The sequence below is a fragment of the Gorilla gorilla genome, chromosome 6 (genome assembly GCF_029281585.2).
Source record: "Gorilla gorilla gorilla isolate KB3781 chromosome 6, NHGRI_mGorGor1-v2.1_pri, whole genome shotgun sequence".
NCBI classification, from domain to species: domain Eukaryota; kingdom Metazoa; phylum Chordata; class Mammalia; order Primates; family Hominidae; genus Gorilla; species Gorilla gorilla.
The window spans coordinates 10231887-10252440 of NC_073230.2; the positions used below are offsets into that span (position 1 = coordinate 10231887).

General features: G+C 44.3%; 1 protein-coding gene across 1 annotated transcript in view; it reads right to left on the reverse strand.

The window, feature by feature from the left end:
- The window catches only part of GNA12 (G protein subunit alpha 12), a 115737-nt gene that overhangs the window by 39548 nt on the left and 55635 nt on the right, over positions 1-20554 (reverse strand). The gene's annotated exons all lie outside the window — the stretch shown is intronic.

The window sequence follows — 20554 nt, forward strand, 5'->3', positions numbered from 1 at the left end:
TCGAACTCCTGACCTCAGGTTATCCACCTGCCTTGGCCTCCCAAAGTGTTGGGATTACAGGCATGAGCTACCGCTTACGGACCTAATGGAGACTATAAATGGCCACGGGTATGTGAGGCCAGGCTTTGCTACTAAACAAGTCCAAATTGAGTTAGATTAGGTTTTGCTGCCAAATAAGTGATCAGAAATGGTTTCTGTTTTCCAAGTTTAAATACAGCAAATGTAGTGACTAAGGAATTGCTAATTCAAACCTGCATCTCTCAGCTTCAAAGTCATGTCACTTCATCCAGTGAAGATCAGTAGCCTTCCTTTTTGAGGTCCTGGCTTAGCAAGCTACGTTTTTCCCAGTATTTCTCTGCTCCAGAGAACTCAGAAAAACACTAACTACATTAGAGGACTGCTTGAAATGAAATCACATCCTAGAGTCCTGAGACATGCCCTTAAAATCATGGATGTAACATTCAGGAAAACAAAGGTTAGAGTAAAACCTAATGCTAATAAGTTTTCTTCCAAAATGGTTATAATGCAGTTATGTACATTTAGAAAATTAATTCAGTTATAAAATTAGGTAACAGGTGAATATGCTCTCAAAGTAAAAAAAAAAAAAAATGTAAACCTATGGATAAAGGAGAGTTCATTCCCACTCATTCCCACAACTATTAATCACTGTTATCAACTTGGCATATACTTTTCTACCTTTGTTTCTGTATTTAATATGTGTATATTGTATGGGGAGAAATCTACACTTTAATGATTTGTTTGGTTTACATAAATGGGATAAACTACTACACACTGATTGTTTTCCAAGTTGGTTTTTACCCTTACCATGCCTTAGATATATTTCCTTTTTTTTGAGATGGAGTCTCGCTCTGTTGTCCGGGCTGATCTCGGCTCCCTCCACCTCCTGGGTTCAAGCAGTTCTCCTGCCTCAGCCTCCTGAGTAGCTGGGATTACAGGTGTGCACCACCACACCCAGCTAATTTTTGTATTTTTAGTAGAGACAAGGTTTCACCATGGTAGCCAGGATGGTCTCGAACTCCTAACCTCAAGTGATCCACCCGCCTTGGCCTCCCAAAGTGCTGGGATTACAGGCGTGAGCCACCATGCCCAGCCACCTTAGAGCTGTTTGTGTGTGGACCTTCATTCCTTCTAATAGCCATCTGGTATTCTACTTAAACAGCATCACTGGCAGGTATTTACGTAGTTTTAATTTCTGCTACTACCATCAACATTGCAGAAACCATCCTCATGCACACCACTTCTGGGACATGTATAATTATGTCTGTAAGCTAGGTATCTGTAAATAGAACAGCTAGGTCAAAGAGTATCCATATTAATTTTTTAAAACAGCTCTGGCCGGCTGGGCGCAGTGGCTCACGTCTGTAATCCCAGCACTTTGGGAGGCCGAGGTCGGCGGATCACGAGGTCAGGAGATCGAGACCATCCTGGCCAACATGGTGAAACCCCGTCTCTACTAAAAAAAAATACAAAAAATTAGCCGGGCGTGGTGGCAGGCGCCTATAGTCCCAGCTACTCGGGAGGCTGAGGCAGGAGAATGGCATGAACCTGGGAGGTGGAGCTTGCAGTGAGCCGAGATCGCACCACCGCACTCCAGCCTGGGTGAGAGAGTGAGACTCTGTCTCAGAAAAAACAAAAACAAACAAACAAAAAAAACACAGCTCTGGCCAAATTCTCTCCCAAAAAGGTTGTACCAATTTATATCCTAATGAACAAGGGTTTAAGATACCCATTTCTTTATACCCTTAACACACTGGATATTATCAATTGAATTTTTTTTCTGAATTTGATGGGTGAAAAGTGATATGTCATTACATTTTAAGTCTAAGTGTTTTTGTTTTTTTAAATCATGGGGGGGGCAAGTACTTTTTCAAAATTGCTTTTATAAAATTAAAGGTTTATAATAGAAAGTTACAATAAAATAGATCATAGTGACATGCAGAGCTAAGATTCAATTCAAGCTATAGACTGGCCTGGTACTGTGAGGAAAATAAAATATATCCTCAACATTATTCAACTGCATAGATAGCAACAAATAAACAAACCTACAATGTATGACTTTACTGAGGTTCACAGCCATAATATACTATAAACAGGATAACCATATGCCCCATTTGCCCTGGAGAGTCCCAATTTGAGTCAATCATCTTGGCAAAATTGTTTAATAGGGTCTTGTTTTATTTGTAAACATGTCCCATTTGGAAATTAAATGATCACACAATTTTAAATTTAGGCTCAAATTGAGGCTCAATAGCCTCTAGAACCGTATCAAGCTCAAAGAGTTCAATTCTGACATAGTTCAGCTAGGCTTGTGACAGGGCAATGCTTGTCCATTGGAGTTGGCATTAGATTAAGTTAGAGTTAGCTAGGCGTGGTGGTGCACACCTGTAGTCTCAGCTACCCAGGAGGCTGAAGTGGGGGAAATTTCTTGAGCCCAGGAGTTTGAGGATGCAGTGAGCTACAATAAGCGTGCCTGTGAAAAGCCACTGAGCTCCAGCCTGGGCCACATAGTGAGACTCCATCTCAACAACAACAACAACAACACAAAACAAAACAACACAACACACAGAAAGAAAGAAAGAAAAAGAACAAACAAAAACAAAACAACATGGAGGCTTCACTGGGCACCAGAGCTAATGGGATCCTGTGCTTGTTGCTTCGTGTTTCCATGTAGGACCATTACAAATCAGAGTTACTGAAACCGAATACCCCTTCACTGTATACCATAGGAATAATGGCACTGCCTAAGTGCCAGGCCATCGTGCAAGATTCTGGCAATGTTTTAAGATCATCTAAACGTGGACCTGGGGGTACTGCAAGCACCAGGCTCTGATGACTCCTTGCAGAGCAAATGGACAGGGAACAGACTTAGTAAACCAAATTATTAAAATCAAAGAAAAGGCCAGGCGCCGTGGCTCACACCTGTAATCCCAGCACTTTGGGAGGCTGAGGTGGGTGGATCACTTGAAGTTAGGAGTTCAAGACCAGCCTGACCAACATGGCGAAACCTCGTCTCTACTAAAAATACAAAAATTAGCCAGGTGAGGTGGCAGGCACCTATAATCCCAGCTACTCGGGAGGCTGGGGCAGGAGAATCGCTTGAACCCGGGAGGCGGAGGTTGCAGTGAGCTGACATGTCGCCACTGTACTTCAGCCTGGGCGACAGAGCAAGACTCCCCGCCACTCAAAAAAAAACCAAAAAACCAAAAAATCAAACCGCACATAGTGAACTTGCCCAGTCTGATGACTTCTGACATACGCATACAGCTGTGGGACCATCATAACAGCCAAGATCATGAGCAAACACCCAAACAAGTCCCACTGTGGCCTTATCAGCCCTTCCCCTCCCCTGCACTCCCTCCCTTCCCCTCCCCTGCACTCCCTTCCTGCCCAGGCAACCCGTGGTCAGCATCTATCCCTCCATGTTGGTCTGCATATTCTAGATTCTCATGTAAGTCAGATCTTAGAGGACACTCCCTTCTTTGTGTGGCCTCCTGCACTTGGCACAATTCTTTCCAGATTCGCCCATATGCTGCAGGTTACCAGGTGCTCCCTTTCCTGGCTGAGCAGTATCCCCACAGAAGGGTGCACCCCAGTCTCTTCATCCATCTGCTTGTTGATGGCCACGTTCCCAATGTTCAGCTGCCATAAACATGTGTGTGCAAGTCTTTGTGTGGACAAATATTTTCACTTCTCTTTGGTAAATATCTACATGTGGAAGGGCTAGCTCACGTGATAAGTGTATGTTTAACTTTTAAGAAAGTGCCCCGCTTTTCCAAAGCAGGAGTACCATTTCACATTTCTACCAGGGGTGTGTGAGAGCCCGAGTTCCCACCCCTGCCCTCACTGTGCCTTGGGTGGTCAGCCTCCTAGGACAGCAAGTGGCATCTCACCACGGTGTTCAACTGCATGTGTGTCATGACTGATGACGTCGACTGAGCATCTTTTCATGTGCTGTTTGCTTCAGGAATCTGTTCTTTGTTCAAATCTTTTGTCCTTTTAAAAAAATTGTTTTCTTGAGTTTTGAGAGTTCTTTACATATTCCGGATAATCTGACAAAGGACTCATATCGAGAATTCCCATGAAAATGACAAACAACCCAACAGGGCAAAAGATTTGCACAAACCTGTTATAGAAGAGGATATCCCACTGGCCAACAGATGTACAAAAGGTGCCAAACACGCTGGGTGCAGTGGCTCACGCCTGTAATGCCAGCACTTTGGGAGGCCGAGGCGGGCAGATCACGAGGTCAGGAGCTCGAGACCATCCTGGCTAACATGGTGAAACCCGTCTCTACTAAAAATGCAAAAAATTAGCCAGGCGTGGTGGCGGGCGCCTGTAGTCCCAGCTACTTGGGAGGCTGAGGCAGGAGAATGGCGTGAACCCAGGAGGCGGAGCTTGCAGTGAGCCAAGATCGCACCACTGCACTCCAGCCTGGGCGACAGAGTGAGACTCCATCTCAAAAAAAAAAGAAAGAAAAAGGTGCCAAACTTATTTAGTCAGGAAGTTCTTACTTAGAAATGCAAAGTAAAACATCAATTGATACCCACCAGGAGGCTTAAAATCAGGAGGACAATGCCAAGTGTTGGTTAGAACGTGGACTAACTGTCCCACACTGGAGAGACTATAAACCAGTACGGCCAGTTTGCAGAAATATTTGGCAAACCCAGCAATCCCACTCCTAGGTATATTTCCAAGAGAAATCAGTGCATATATCCATTAAGAGACATGTCCAAGAATGTTCAAAGCAGCTTTACTCACAATAGCCAAAAACGAGAAACAAACACCATGTCTGTGAACAGGAGAAGGAATAAATTATGGTGTATTCATTTAATGGAAGGCTACACAGAAAAAAGAAAATACCAATCCATGTAGCAACACAGATGAATCTCTCAGTCATTAAGCAAAGAAGCCAGCTAAACGATTCCATTTAAACAAACTTCAAAAACAGGCAAAACACTAATCTACAGTGATGGAAGTGAAACTAGCGTGGTCACCAGGAGGAGTGGTATCAATGGGGAAGCAGCGGGAGGGACTTTCTTGGATGCTGAAATGTTCTTTCATGTGGGTGGTGGCTGTGTGAGTAAATACATATGTAAATCTCATTGTGTTGTATACACCTAAGATTTGTGCATTTTGCACACAGAAATTATACTTCAATTAAAACAAATAAACAAGGCTGGGGGCGGTGGCTCACGCCTGTAATCCCAGCACTTTGGGAGGCCGACATGGGTGATCACCTGAGGTTGGGAGTTTGAGACCAGCCTGGCCAACATGGCAAAACCCCTTCTCTACTAAAATACAAAAATTAGCCAGGCGTGGTGGTGGGCATCTGTAATCCCAGCTACTCAGGAGGCTGAGGCAGGAGAATTGCTTGAACCCGGGAGGCAGAGGCTGCAGTGAGCCAAAATCACACCACTGCACTCCTGCCAGGGCGAAAGAGTGAGACTCAGTCTCAAAAGCAAACAAACAAAAAAAACCAGAATGAGATACCTCTACACGGCCACCAGAATGGGTATTTGAAAAAGAGGACAAGCATTGGTGATGAGGTGGAGTAATGGGAACTTGGCCTCTGCTGGTAGAGCACAAATGCAAACACTGTGAAAAATCCATGAACACTGAACCCAGGCACACCTGGATGCCCCAGCAAGTCCACCCCTGGATAGCCCTGAGGGAAATGCCTACATCTCTTCACCAAAAGACAGGTTCTTGAATACCTACAGTAACATTTTTGTAATGACGCTGAGCTGGCGTCTACCCGGACGCCCATCACCAGGAGGGCAGGGAACTAAATTGCGGGACATTCACAAAATGGAATCACCATGCAGCAACAAGGATGAACGCGCCGCAGAATTGGAAGAACCGCACAAAACGAAATGGCGACAAGAAGGAGCCAGTAACACAGGATTAAATACCGTGTGAGGCCACAGATGAAGCAGCAATGCACAAATACCCATTCTACAGAACAGCCGGTGTTCACGGTCAGAACTGGTTACTTCTGGAGAGCAGAAGGTGGTGTGAAGATGAAAGGGGTTCTGAGGCACGGGTCATTGTTTCCTGAGCTGGCTGCAGGTCACACAATGTGCTCAGTTTGTGAAAACTGAGTTAATATAGATGCACTTTTATTTCTATACATGTATATGCATATATACACACATGCATGCATATATATATGTGTGTATATATATGTAATTCTCCAATAAAAACATTTTTTAAATGAAATAGGGAAAGGTAATAGGTAGTGGTGGGTGGGGTTTTGACTTTAATCAAGATTGTCAGGTAAGATTTCATGAAGATAACATCTGAGTCAAAACCTTGATGAGATAAAGGAGGAAGTGCATTCCAGGCAGAAGGAACAGCAAGCACAAGGGCTCTGATGGCGCTGGGAGGCCCTGAGTGTGCAGGGAGCAGCAGGAAGGCCAGTGCGCCTGCAGCAGTAACAGAGAGGAGGGGAACAGGAGATGGGCTTGCCAAGGCAAGGGGGGGGGGGGAGGGCGTCCAGGTTGCTAATGTGTCGAATGCTTTAATGATATAAGGGTCAAAAAAAGTACAAGGTTTGAGAACCTACAGTCAACACGTGTCACTGAATCTTCATTCCTTTTGCACTTACAGGTTTGTCTTCCTTTTTATATAACTTCTTTCAAAGGTGAATAAAACCAGGCACGTATAAGAATAAACATAAGTACAAAGCCCAGGGTACTTGTTTTCACCCCCTTTTAAACACTGTCACATATTTACGCAGCTATCTGTGTTACTGAGCCACCTTCTTACCTGGGGTTGGGTTGACTCATGCACAGTGGTTGGCACAGCAGGTAGTCAAGATATGAGAGTCAATATTAATAATATTCTCAAAAGAGTACGAATTGCACAATTTAATTTACCGATATCCCTTCCAAATTTGGTGGCAATAGACGTGGCTTAAAGAGTTAAACAATTTGGACTTTTCACTATGTTATGAGTTACTTCCCCTCTATTAAGGATGACTAACATCTTTCAAGTTTTTGGATAGACAATACATGCACAGAGTACAAAATTCGTAACAGGGGAGGAGGTCGCTAGAGAAACCAGTGTCTCAGCTCCCTAGCTCTCCTTTCTGTAGGCAGCCGCTGCAGCCAGCTTCCAGGGTGTTGAGGTTTGATTTGAATAGGCTTAAGATATCCTTTCTCTGGTGCTAGTATGCTGCTTTTAATTTTGTAGCCTCATTTAGGGTTAGATACGGTCATATTAAGTTGATGGGAAGGAGACAGAGCCAGCCTGAATGTCCTGGGTGATGAGGATTGAAGTCATGGGGTCTAAAAAGGTTCTGGAAGATGAAGAGTGGGAACGACGAACCGAGAGGAGGAAAGTCATCTGCAAATAAAGCCTCCATTCCTGATCCCTTCTATCTCAGCCACAGCAGCTCAGGAGGACCGTCGTGCCCAGTGTCTCGAAAAGGCCTGGAGCCGAAGCACTCTGCCAGCTCTTTTCATAAACGCAGAAGCAAAACAGAGCTGCCTGGTCTACGGGCATCTGCGAAACTTGGATACTGAATGCCTGTGTCCTACCCAACAGCCTGTTCTAACGTGGTGGGCTTTCTTAGAAGACATCTGCCATCAAACTCTGCCTGTGAATTAAAGCAGAGGGCCAGGCTCCGAATCACGTCACGAGTGGAAGAGACCTCAGAGGCTCATCAGTGGCTCTCAATACCCAGGCTCAGAATCACCTAAGGAGCCTCCCACAGAGCTGGCAGAGCCCTCCCCTCCCTTCATCCCTCACACTACCTGGACAGGTTACCCAGGGGCACAGGGCCCAGACCTGTACTGTGGAAAAGGTCCGTACAGCTAGGATTGATGCAACCATTCTGCCTACCAGCTGGAGAGACAGAAACTGCCGGTGGCTATGGGGCAGCTCCCCTGGTGGGAAGGCCCTGGACACAGCTGGCAAGTATAGCCCTGGGGGCTAACAATGGGTCTTTTGATTTTTTTTTATGAGACTGGGTTTCACCCTGTCATCCAGGTTAGACCGCTCATTGCAGCCTCAACCTCCTGGGCTTCAGCAATCCTTGCTCAGGCTGGTCTCTAACTCCTAGGCTCAAGTGATCTTCCCATCTCAGCCTCCCAAAGTGCTGGGATTACAGGCGTGAGCCACCGCGCCCAGCCAACAAATGGGTCTTAACCAGAGTGAACACTGACTCTGGACTGGGCTTTGCTTGCCTGGTGGAAGAGGCCAGTGCTCAGAGTGCTATAGAAAGAACAGAAGACACTGCTCGGATCTGGACACCGACCGTCATTTCCTCAGACCAGGGGACACACTGTACATCCCACGGTGTCCAACAACGGGCAGAGAGGCATCCTCCTCGGAGTGAGTCCGACAGAGCAGCGGAACGGGCAGTTAAAACCCTGGCTAAGACAGGGGCGATGAAAGCATGAAGGGCTGGCCCACATTCAATGGCTAAAGGATGTCCCCACTCGATGTTCCTGTTTTGTGGATCAGGGAAAGAGGGGCTGGGAAGGAGGCTGGTGTGACCACACAATTCTCGCTCAGAGAGGAGCAGGCTGGCATGAGGATTACATTTTTTTCTTCCTTCCTTGCATCACCTCAGCTTGGCCACCCTGCTCCCACTTGGTGCAGTGATCCTAGGACCAGGTCTTGCAACCCCAGTGCTGGAAGCAGAGCTGGTTCCTAAGCAAGAAACTGTACTGTTTTTAAACCTTACGTCGGGGCCAGGAGAGGTGGCTCATGCCTGTAATCCAGGGACTTTGGGAGGCTGAGGTGGGAGGATCACTTGAACCTGAAAGTTCAAGCCTGCAGTGAGCTGTGATCGTGCAGCTGTGCTTCAGCCTGGGTGACAGAGACTCTGTCTCAATAATAAAATAATAATAAACCTTACACTGGAATTCCAAGGACCTGATGGGGGTGGGTTGTGCCTTTACCCCATCTGGGAGAACTGGGGTTCACGGTGACTGCAGCTATACTTCCTGGTGGTAAATACAGCCCCCTAGTCCTGCACCTGTATAGCCCTACCCTATCTGAATGGGAGTGGACTGAGGGGAGACACTGGCTAGGTTATTGCTGCCTGCAATCCAGACCAGCACAGTGAGTGAACCTAATGCTCCTTTCAAACGTGGACGCTTGGGTGTAAATGAAGAAAAGGAGGACTATTAGCAGAGGGTAACGGAATGAATAAATGGGCCATATGACAGAAATCCAATGGTATATTAATACCTCGAAAGCAGCTTCAAAACAAGAGATGATATTGTCTCTTAGTTCAATTATACCAGATGCCTGAAAGGGCAAAGCTATATGTTTGGAAATGGAAAGGAAGACCAAATGTATACTTCACAATATCACAACACTGTTATGAATGGAATGGCTGTGCCTCCCCAAATTCCTATCCCTAATCCCCAGTGGGATGGTATCTGGAGGTGGGGTCTGTGGGAGGTGATTAGGGTTAGAAGAAGTCATAGGTGGGAGCATGACGTGATTAGTGCCCTTATAAGAAGACGGAGAGACATCAGAGCTTCTCTCTCCACCACGTGAGGAAGCAGCAGGAAGGTGGCCGTCTGCAAGTCAGGAAGAGAGCCCTCACCAGGAACCCCACCGGCCAGCACCTTGATCTTGGGTTCCCAGCCTCTGAACTGTGAAAAATAAATGTCTGTTTTCAAGCCATACAGTGTGTGGAACTGTTATGGCAGCTCCAGCTAAGACAGAAAACATGATGAAAATACTACTCCTGGGGAATCTGCCCACTCAGATGTGAAAGGCTCATAAATAAACTCAGATTTATTTCTAAACCTTGAACTCATAAGCAAGGAAATTTTAAAAAGATCAACTAAAACTTGTGAGGTGTCCCTGGTGATCCCAGCAAAGATGTCTTCCAGATTCAGAAGAGGAGGGCCGTTCAATCTCTTATTTACCAAACAGCAAATCACAACTGCACTCACATCACAGGAATGTCTCCAAGGAAATGCTCAAACACAAGCTACACTATGCCGCCTTAGCCCGAGCTTTTCCAAAGACTCGCTGGGATACACGTGTCCAGTTGTTAATACTGGTCTGCTAGAAGGTTTAGTGAGAAGAGACTTAAAAAAAAGCATATTTCGCCACAATTTTTTCAAAAAGAAAAAAGAGAAAAGAAAAAAGTCATAACAAGTTAATAAATCAAGCATTTCATTTGGCTTAAACGCAAAATTCTCACAAAACCTCTCCTAAGAACAGCCAGAATAGGGCAGGCCTTGCTTTTTCACAAGAGCAGGCTGGCTTCTGAGTCTCCGATCACCACTTATGGATTGCATCAGCCCATCTGTGCCACCTCCCTCCTATCTCTTTTGAGAATTTCATCTTTCATTCAAAACCACCCAAGTTAAAGTCTGATTTCTTCCATGACACTGACACCAACAGCTCCCTACTTACATAGAGCTGGAGGCTAAATTGTGATCATCTCTCCACAAGTTGGGTAATACAGGCCCCTACTTCAGGAGTTCAGACCCCTGGCTCTCAGGGAGATGAATGGAAGAAAATCGTTCCTCCTATAGCTCATAGCCCACTGCTGAGCACAAAAGAAATTCGAAATCAGAGAGCCAGGTAGGTAAACAAATACTACTTGCTAAGCATGGTGCTAGATGTTTTCACATCTCTCAGAGTCAGTCTAAAAGGAAGGTATTAATACCGCCTTCCTTGATAGCTAAGGACTGAAGCTTCAATAATATGTAGCGAAAATGGTGAGAGTCCAGGGCTCTTCTCATTCCCTGGGCTTTACTCAGTTCTTGTGGAAGCTGATTAAATTTGTTGAAATCTGGTAAAAGTGGATGGGGAATGGGGTTGATACTACCACCCTTTGAAACTTTCAGATTAAGGGTACGTTATATTTAACCAGAATTATTTCAACTGTAAGCCTTCTTTCAGGAATAATACATAAACTTTATGGGAGGCCGAGACAAGAAGACTGCTTCACAGTGAGACTATCTCTACAAAAAATAAAATTAAATTAGCTGAGGCTGGGCGTGGTAGCTCCTGCCTGTAATACTAGCATTCTGGGAGGCCAAGGCGATTCAATCACTTGAGCCCAGGAGTTTGATCCCAGCCTGGGCAACATGGCTGTTTCTCTACAAAAAATTAGAAAGCCTGATGTGGTGGCATGCCTGTAGTCCCCCAGCTACTCAGGAGGCTGAGGTGAGGAATGCTTGAGCCCAGGAGGCAGAGGTTGCAGTGAAACAAGATTGCGCCACTATAATCCAGCTTGGGTGACAGAGCCAGACCCTGTCTCATAAATAAATAAATTAAATAAGTTGGGTGTGGTGGTGCACACTGGTAGTTCTAGTTACTCGAGAGACTGAAGTGGGAGAATTGCTTGAACCTGGGAGTTCAAGGCTACAGTGAGCTATGATCACGCTACTACACTCCAGCCTGGGAGACAGAGTGAGACTCTCAAAAAAAAAAAAAAAAAAAATTCCTGTCACAGTAATTTTTATAATTCACTCTAAAATTGTTCTCATGGCCTTTTCTGATTATAAAAACACTTCATTTTTAAAAACTTTTTAACTTTTTTAAGACAGAGTCTTGCTCTGTCACCCAGGTTGGAGTGCACTGGTCTGATCTTGGCTCACTACAACTTCAGCCTCCGGGGTTCAAGTGATTCTCATGCCGCAGCCTCCTGAGTGGCTGGATTACAGACATGTACCACCACGCCTGGATAATTTTTATATTTTTAGTAGAGATGGGGTTCTGCTGTGTTGGCCAGGCTAGTCTCAAACTCCTGGCCTCATGTGATCTGCCCACCTCAGCCTCCCAAAGTGCTGGGATTACAGGAGTGAGCCAGCATGCTTGGCCGATAATACATGTTTTGGCCACAGTTAAAAATAAAAATAATTTAGAAAGTGAATCTCTTCATAAACATATATAAAAACAAGAAAAATAGAACAACTGAGGTAGCTCAGTGGATGTACTTACACCAAGTACTAGTTTTTTACACATTTCTGTATATATATATAAGCCTGTTTTCCTTTCTAAACAGAAACATGATATATATTTTGCTACTTAACTCACTTTTTCACTTGATGCGTCAGGGACTTCTTTCCATGTCAATATATAGAGTTCTCTCTCAGCTTTTCTAACCGCTGGACGATATTCTATCACATGGTCAGTATTCCAGTTTAGTCAACCAACCCCTACTGGTGAATAATTAGGTTGTTTCCTTTTTGTTTTTATAAGCAATACAATAAACATCCTTGCAAATAATCTTTGCATATTGATCTGATTTTCCTTTTTAAAATTATTATTGTAAATTATAACACAATATAGGAAAAATGCATAAAAGATACATGCACTAACCGATAAAATAGCAATCACTAAGGTCAACAAATGGACTGCAACCAGCACCTCAGAAGTGCCCTTATCAAAACACTCGCTCTGTCTTCTAGAAGCAACCACCGTCTTGATGCTGGTATCCTTCCCAGTAGTTTTATCTCCTGTGTATGCACTCTTCAACAATGTGGTTGAATTCTCAATGTAATCACACTATATATGTGCTTATGTATGAATGTAAACACACTATATGTACTCTTTTGTGTCTGGTATCTTTGGGCCAACATCATAATGTTTGTGAGACTGATCATATTGCTGAGAGCTGTCCTCTGCTCATTTTTCCTGCAGCATTCAGAAATTAAAAAAAACAATTTACTCACCCATTTTACTGTTGAGGAACATTTGGATTTTTTCAATTATATATAATGCTATGAACATTTACATACATGGCTTTTCATACCTAGGATTGGGATTACTGAGCCACTGGAAACACATATCTTAACTTTAGTAAATCATACCCATCTGCTTTCCAAACTAGAGAAACCAACTTGTGTTCCCACCGGCACTGCAGTGTATGAGAGTTCCTGTCATTCCACATCCTTGTCAATTCTTGGAATTGTCACGTTTTAATTTTTGCAAATCTGTGAGTATACCATAATATCATCTCCTCTTCTCAGAAGTGCCTATTGAAAGCCATAACTCATACTGAATTGCCTATTTCTGGATACTCACACCTTTGTAGGTTACAGATAGCAAATGACTTCACTGTCACAGCTGGTGCTATCTTTGGATATACAGAAGTTCTTAATTTTATGGGAGTCAAATTATTAATCTTTTCCTCTTGGATTTGTACTTTTAGTTCTTTAAGAAATTCTCTCCTACATCAAGATCATGAAGATTCTCTCATATATATGTGTATATACACACACACACACACACGCACACGTTAAATACATGGTTTTGCCTTTCAAATTTGGTCTCTAATCCATTTCAAAGTGTGTGTGTGTGTGTGTGTGTGTGTGTGTGTGTAGGGTCCAATTTCATTGTTCTTTATGTGGTTTGACTACTCTACTTATCTAATTCTGCACCAACACCTCCACTGTATTGAAGTTTTTAAAAAGATAAATCTTAATATCTGATAATTAGAGAAAGGGCTAGCAAACTTTTCCAGTAAACAGCCAAATGGTAAATATTTCAGGCTTTGTAGGTCTAAAGATATGTAGCTGTCTTTGCTGCATATTCTTTTTTCTCAAGCCTTGAAAAATGTAAAAAACAATCTTATTTCATCGGTGGGCATACAAAAATAAGCTACGTGAAATTTAGCTTGCAGGCCAAAGTTTGCTAATCTCTGCGATAGAGCAAGTCCATGTTATTCTTCATCAATAACAACTACAACTTGACATCATTACTCCTCAAGGGAACGCAAATCAAAACCAAAATGAGGAAAAGAAAACAAGGCTCGAAGACTCACAGTTCCCACTTTGAAAACTTACTACAAAGCTACCGTAATCAAAGTGGTGTGTTCCTGGCATAAGCATAGATGTATAGATTGAGAGAATAGAATTTGGAGTCTAGAAATAAACCCAAATATCTATGGCCAATTGATTTTCAACAAGAATGCCATTAAATGGGGAAAGAGGAGACATTTAACAAATTGTGCTAGAACAACTGAGTGTTCACATGTAGAAGAATGGATTTGGACCCCCACCTCAAACCATATACAAAAATTAACTCAAAATTTACCAAAAACCTAAATAGAAAATAACTTAAACATAAAAAGAAAATGTAGGTGTAAATCTTAATAACCTTGGATTTGGCAACAAATTCTTAGCTTTGACACCAAAAGTGAAAACAAAAGAAAAAAGAGATGTTAGTCTTCACATTATTTCTTACACGTTTCAAACCTTCCATCAGAAATCACTTTCTTCCTGTTTCAAGTGTAGTTCCTATGATTCCTGTTGGGAGGATTTGCTACCCATCAACTCTCTGTGTTTGGAAATGTCTCTGTTCTGCCTTCTATTTTACAAAACTCAATTAGATTGAGAGTTAAGCTCTCTTGTAGACACCACCTCGAGATATCATTCCACTCTTTCTGGCGCCTGCTGTAGCTTTTGGGAAGAAAGCTGTCAAACTGTCGCTCCTTGAAAGTTCACGTCTACCTTTTTCTGTAGCTGCTTTTAAGATTTTCCTCTTTGTGTTTGGTTTTCTGCAGTTTTATTATGTCTATAGTGTTTTGGTTTTTTTTTTAATCTTGCTTGGGATTCACTGGGTTTCTTGACTGTTTGATATGATTTACCAGCCACCATCACTTCAAACATGGTGCTGCCCCAACTTTTCTTCCTGTGACTCAGTGTTAAACGTGCATTACACCTTCTGACCCCATCCTCCTTCCTCCTGACCTTTTATATTCTCACTTTTTGTCTCTCAGCTCTACATTCTTGATACTCTCTTCCATTATTTCTTCTAGTTTACTAATACTTTGTTGCCTAACATAGCCATTGAGTTTTTTAGTTTTAAATGTTCAATTCTAGAATTTCTAGTTTGTTCTTTTAAACATATGCCATGTCACTTTAAATAGTGTCCAGTTTTCTAACTTTTATCTTTAAACAAGTTAGGGCAGCTGTTTAAAGACCGGTGTTGGAGTCCAATATCTGAAGCATGTGGGTCTGACCCCACCGTCTGCTGCAGCCTCTGGTTCCAGGCACTGTGTTGTGTACCTGGGAGTCTGGCTGTCTCTGTGATGCCCCTGCCCCTAAGAAACCATCTGTGGGGAATCTCCATGGTTTAGGGTTAAAGTGTCTTTCCAGAGAAAGTTGGCTTCTACCAGGCACTTGGGTATGTTATCTGTTTGGTGTCACTTTAAACTGGATCCATCGCACAGGGGTTGCCTGGACTGCCATGGTGCTAGGTATGTGGGTGACAGGTCTCCCGGGGAGCTGGCCCATGGGTGGGATTTAGTTTGTCTCCCCCCTCTCCCTACCCTGCTTCTCTGCTGTCCCCTCTTTGTGCATATCCTTTCCATTCATCCTCACCCTCTGAGGTCCCCATTCATTACATGGCAGTCTCCTATCAGATCCCCCAACTTCTTTTCCACCTCCACTTTGGGACCCCCAAAAGATCTGTCAGAAACTGCAGCTCAGGCTCTGCTTCTCCCACCAGGCTCTTGTAGGGTTTCGCCTGGTGGTGCTTTACAATCCTGTCAGTGCTTAGAGGCTGTAACACATTTATTTATTTATTTATTTATTTATTTATTTATTTATTTATTTATTTATTTTTGAGATGAAGTATTGCTCTGTCCCCCAGGCTGGAGTGCAGTGGGGCAATCTCAGCTCACTGCAACCCCCGCCTCCTGGATTCAAGCGATTCTCTTGCCTCAGCCTCCCGAGTAGGTGGGATTACAGGCACCCACCACCATGTCCGGCTTATTTTTGTATTTTTAGTAGAGACAGGGTTTCACCACATTGGCCAGGCTGGTCTCAAACTCCTGACTTCAAGTGATCCACCTTCCTCAGTCTCCCAAAGTGCTGGGATTACAGGCGTAAGCCACCATGCCTGGCCTAATAAATTTATTTTTAACATTTTATCTAGCATTTTAAATTATTTTCAGCAGGTCTTTAGATAACTAGTCCACTATAACTAGAAGCTGGAAATCATTTTTATCTCATTTTAATTTAAAATTTAACATTTATTTTATGATTTTATTTTGACACAGAGTCTTGCTTTGTCACTGAGGCTGAGGTGCAATGGTGTGATCATGGCTCACTGCAGCCTCAACCTCCCAGGCTCGTGGGATCCTCCCACCTCGGCTTCCCGAGTAGTTGGAACTATAGTCACATGCCACCACACCTGGATAATCTTTTTGTATTTTTGGGAGAGAAGGGGTTTTGCCCCGTTGCCCAGGCTGGTCTTGAACTCTGGACTCAAGCAATATGCCTGCCTCACCTACCAAAGGGCTGGGATTACAAGTATCAGCCACCATGCCCAGCCAAGCTGGAAATCTTACAATTACTATATTAGGATAAATTCCTGGGACGATGAATTACTGCCAAAGAATAGAATAACACTTTATGTTTTGACACAAACTGTGGAACTTCCTCACTGTATACTCCTACCTTTTATGTATGATAGTACCTACTTCCTGAGACCCAATCAGCCCAAAGCATTATTCTTTAAAATCACTCCCAACCTAGCTGACAAAGCTATTTCAGCATGACTTTAATTTATGTTTCCACAATGAGTGGCATGGATGATGACCCTCTTCCTTCTTTCCTCCGCTTTCTCCTGGGGATGCATCCCTTGTGTACTGATTCGCAAGCACCCTCTCACTCCTTTAGCATACAGAAAACACCTTTGTTATAGGTTGCAATTTTCCCCAAATTTGTCATTTGACTCTTAATTTATGTTGACTTTTGCCATACAAATGTTAAAAACGTTTATGCAATCAAATCCATCATTATTTTCCTTTAGGGTTTCTGGTCTTGCTGTCACATAAAGTATTTCATTATTAACTCTATTACATCACACATTTTTACCCTGGGCCACTATGTACTGGCTTAAGGATCTATGTTAAAATACTTAACACTTCATTTTTTTCCCCTAGAGGAGTAGATTTTTAGAGGTTTATATGTATATAATACTCTTCATGATTAATGAAATGAAGGGCAAAGGCCAACATCACAGGCAGAAACACATTAAGTTTCTCACCAGTGCAGGATCCAAGAATAGCAAATACCTCAGCTTCCTGCTTCTGTATCCTCAGGCAAGAGCCACCCCAGAGGAAAAGCAAGTGTCCCACCCGCTCCAGAGCTGGGATCAGCACCCAAATAAGCATGAGACTACCCAGGCTACTCTAAATTCTTCTCACGCCTGTCTGGGTCATTCATTAGCTTTGTCACGTCAGGCAAATTTCTTCAAGTCTCAGACCTCAAACGGTGTCAATATCAAATAGGATTTGGTAGGGGAATTTCTCAGGTCCTTCTGACTGTAACAGTTAAGAAAGCTCTGAATCACACTATGGAAGTTAATTTAGTGTGAAAGGTTAAAAACAGTCATACATATACACAGTACCAAACCAAAACTAAGAAAGTAAATTCTGATGGTTTAATATCTGAAATAACTCTATTTTCTCTAGAAATTATTCACTTATTTCTGACATTGTGACTTATCCCATGAGCTGAAAACTGATGCGGTCTTCATGTGTAAGTGTATTGTACATGTGCATATACACACACATTTTTCTTCATGTGTAAGTGTATTGTACATGTGCATATACACACACATTTTTCTTCATGTGTAAGTGTATTGTACATGTGCATATACACACACATTTTTCAGATAAACAAGCTGTGGTACCTCCATACTAGGGAATACTATCAGAAATAAAGAAGTACAATGGCTCATGCCTGTAATCCCAGCACTTTGGGAGACTGAGGTGGGTGGATCACCTGAGTTCAGGAGTTCAAGACCAGCCTGGCCAACATGGCGAAACCATATCTCTACTAAAAATACAAAAAATAAAAAAATAAATTAAAAAAATTAGTCAGGTGTGGTGGCGGATGCCTGTAATCCCAGCTACTCGGGAAGCTGAGGCAGGAGAATCGCTTGAACCCAGGAGGTGAAGGTTGCAGTGAGCTGAGATCGCACCACTGCACTCCAGCCTGGGTGACAGAGCGAGATTCCGTTTAAAAAGAAGGTACACTGGAAAGGGGCAGCATGAGGGAGGCCGTGGTGGGAGATGGTTCTGTATTTCAACTGTGGTGTTACACATGTAATAAAGTGACACAGAACTACATGCACACGCTCACCAATGCCAGTCTCCTGGTGTTCATCCCATGCTATAATCCTGTAAGATGTCATCATTGGGGGGAGACCAGATGACACACACAAGGACTATCTGTGTAACTTCCTGTGAATCTGTAATTAGTTCAAAATGAAAAACTGAAAAAAAGAAAAGGGAGTTGGAAAAAACGGGCGCCTGGCAATAGACTGGTATGAATCAAAAGATGCTTATTCCCAAAGAAAAATAAAGCAGCAAAGAATGTCAATAGCCAACTAAGAAGAGAATAAATGTAAATGGCCAATAAACATATGAAAAGAACCAATGATTATGAAAAGTTCGACTTACCAAGCTGGCAAAACTTACAGAAAACTAAACGTATAAACATAATATATCTCTGTCTGTCTGTCTATCTATGGAAGACTAAGCATATAGAAGTCTAAAGCCATACAGCTGAGGTATGGGGAAAATCCTCTCATGCACCTGGTAGGGGCTGGTGCGATTTGCTGACTTTAGTTTTCACTAATTAAACGCTAATTGAAAGCTTGAGAAATCAGCTAGTCCCTGACCAGCACAGACCGGGACTGATGCTGTCCCTGGGGCAGGTGTCTCTGAGCTGCTATAACCTCTCCCTGCCCCATTCAAGATGGCGACTCTGGGCATCCCCAACCCACCATGCCCATCTCGAGACCTGAAGGAACGATGGGTGATGGCCTTCATGGGGAGACTGGGGACTCTGGGTCTGAAACATGTCTCCTGGCAGAGAGCAAAGCCCCCGGCAAGGAAGACACCAGATGCCACTGTGAGTGACACCATGAACATGGGGTTCAGCTCTGTCTGCTCTGCCCTCCAGGGGCAGGGTCCAAACACACAGAGGCAGCCTGGGCGTACTCACAAAGACAAGCGATGGGCTCCCCAGTAAGCACCCCAAATCCACAGACAGAACACAACAACCCTGGGGCTCGCTCTTCCTCAGGGTGGACACACCAGCAATCCTGAAGCTGTGTAAGCAATAGGCGAGGTGGCCTGTGAATCCCTCCCGGTTTTAGGGTGTCTGGAAACTGACCGCAGATCACCACCTCCATCACCGTCACCTACATTACTTCAAGAGCCTCCATGGGACCCTCACTTTTATTATCAACATGGCTGCCAACGCAATCCTACTTAAGTGTAAGGCAAACCACAGCACGCCTCTGGCCAATTCCTAAGTCCTTCCGGCAGCCCTCAGGCGCCCCTCCACAGGCACCATGAGCTGTCGCCTGTCACCCACCGCTCTGGCCCACCTCCCGTCAGCCTCCCTGCTGCACTCTGGAGCACGAAGCCTGCTCCCGCCTAGGGGCCTCTGCGCTTGCCATTCTTCCAGCTACAACACTCTTCTCCCTTCCCCCAGGCACCCACCGTCTTCTGAGCTTTCCGGGAAATGCCACTCTGGGAAGCTACGTTGGTGAGAGCTAAAGCCAAGACACAGAGGCTTAAACAAGACAGGCTGAAGGCCGCTTCCGTTGTGGGTCCACGCTGACTGCTCAGATTCTTGACACTGGCCAGGCATCGGGAAGGGGGAGAGGCTGGGTCATTTCGCCCCTAGAGCAAGGCCCAGCACTCAGTCCCACGGCTATGCTAAACCACAAGAAGGCAGAAAATGTAGTCCAGATTTGTGGTCATCTTCTCAACTCTGTTACCACGGCAGAGAGAAAACAAATGCCAGGGCTGGGCACCATGGCTCACGCCTGGAATCCCAGAGCTTTGGAGGCCGAGGTGGGAGGATCACCTGAGGTCAAGAGTTCGAGACCAGCATGGCCAATGTAGCGAAACCCTATCTCTACTAAAAATACAAAAAATTAGCCGGGCATGGTGGCAGGTGCCTGTAATCCCAGCTGCTCGGGGGAGGCTGAGGGAGAATCGCTTGAACCCAGGAGGCAGAGGTTGCAGTGAGCTGAGATTGTGCCACTGCACTCCAGCCTGGGCAACAGGGCGAGACTGTCTCCAAAAAAAACACAAATGCCAGCAAAACCAGAGAGGCAAGAATATGTGGAAGCTGCTCCCATGGCCACACCATGGATCCATCCAGGCTCCCCCAGGCTGCTCAACAGCTCCTCCCCGGGACAGTTTGCTGGCTGTGAGTCCACGCCGCACAGCCTGCCTTGTCGCTGTGGCCAGGTAACTGTGTTCCTGTTCAGGAGACTTCTGAGGATGTGTTGGACGGCACGTCTAGGAAGTCACTCTAAAAGAAGAAGGGGAGCTCTCCCTCCCCACCCTCCTCTGGCTCATATGCAGCTGAGGACAGGAGCGCACACTCTGGACCGAGCAAGAAAAGACACAACTTATATTCACAACTTAGTTACTACATGTAATTGACTGGCCACAATTTCAAAAGTAAGTCACGAAAAACAATAAGTAGTTCCACTTATTCAGGCAATTCTGTACCTAAAGATGCTACTGTCCTGCTCACAGGCCATGTTTGGAGGAAAGTTAGATAGT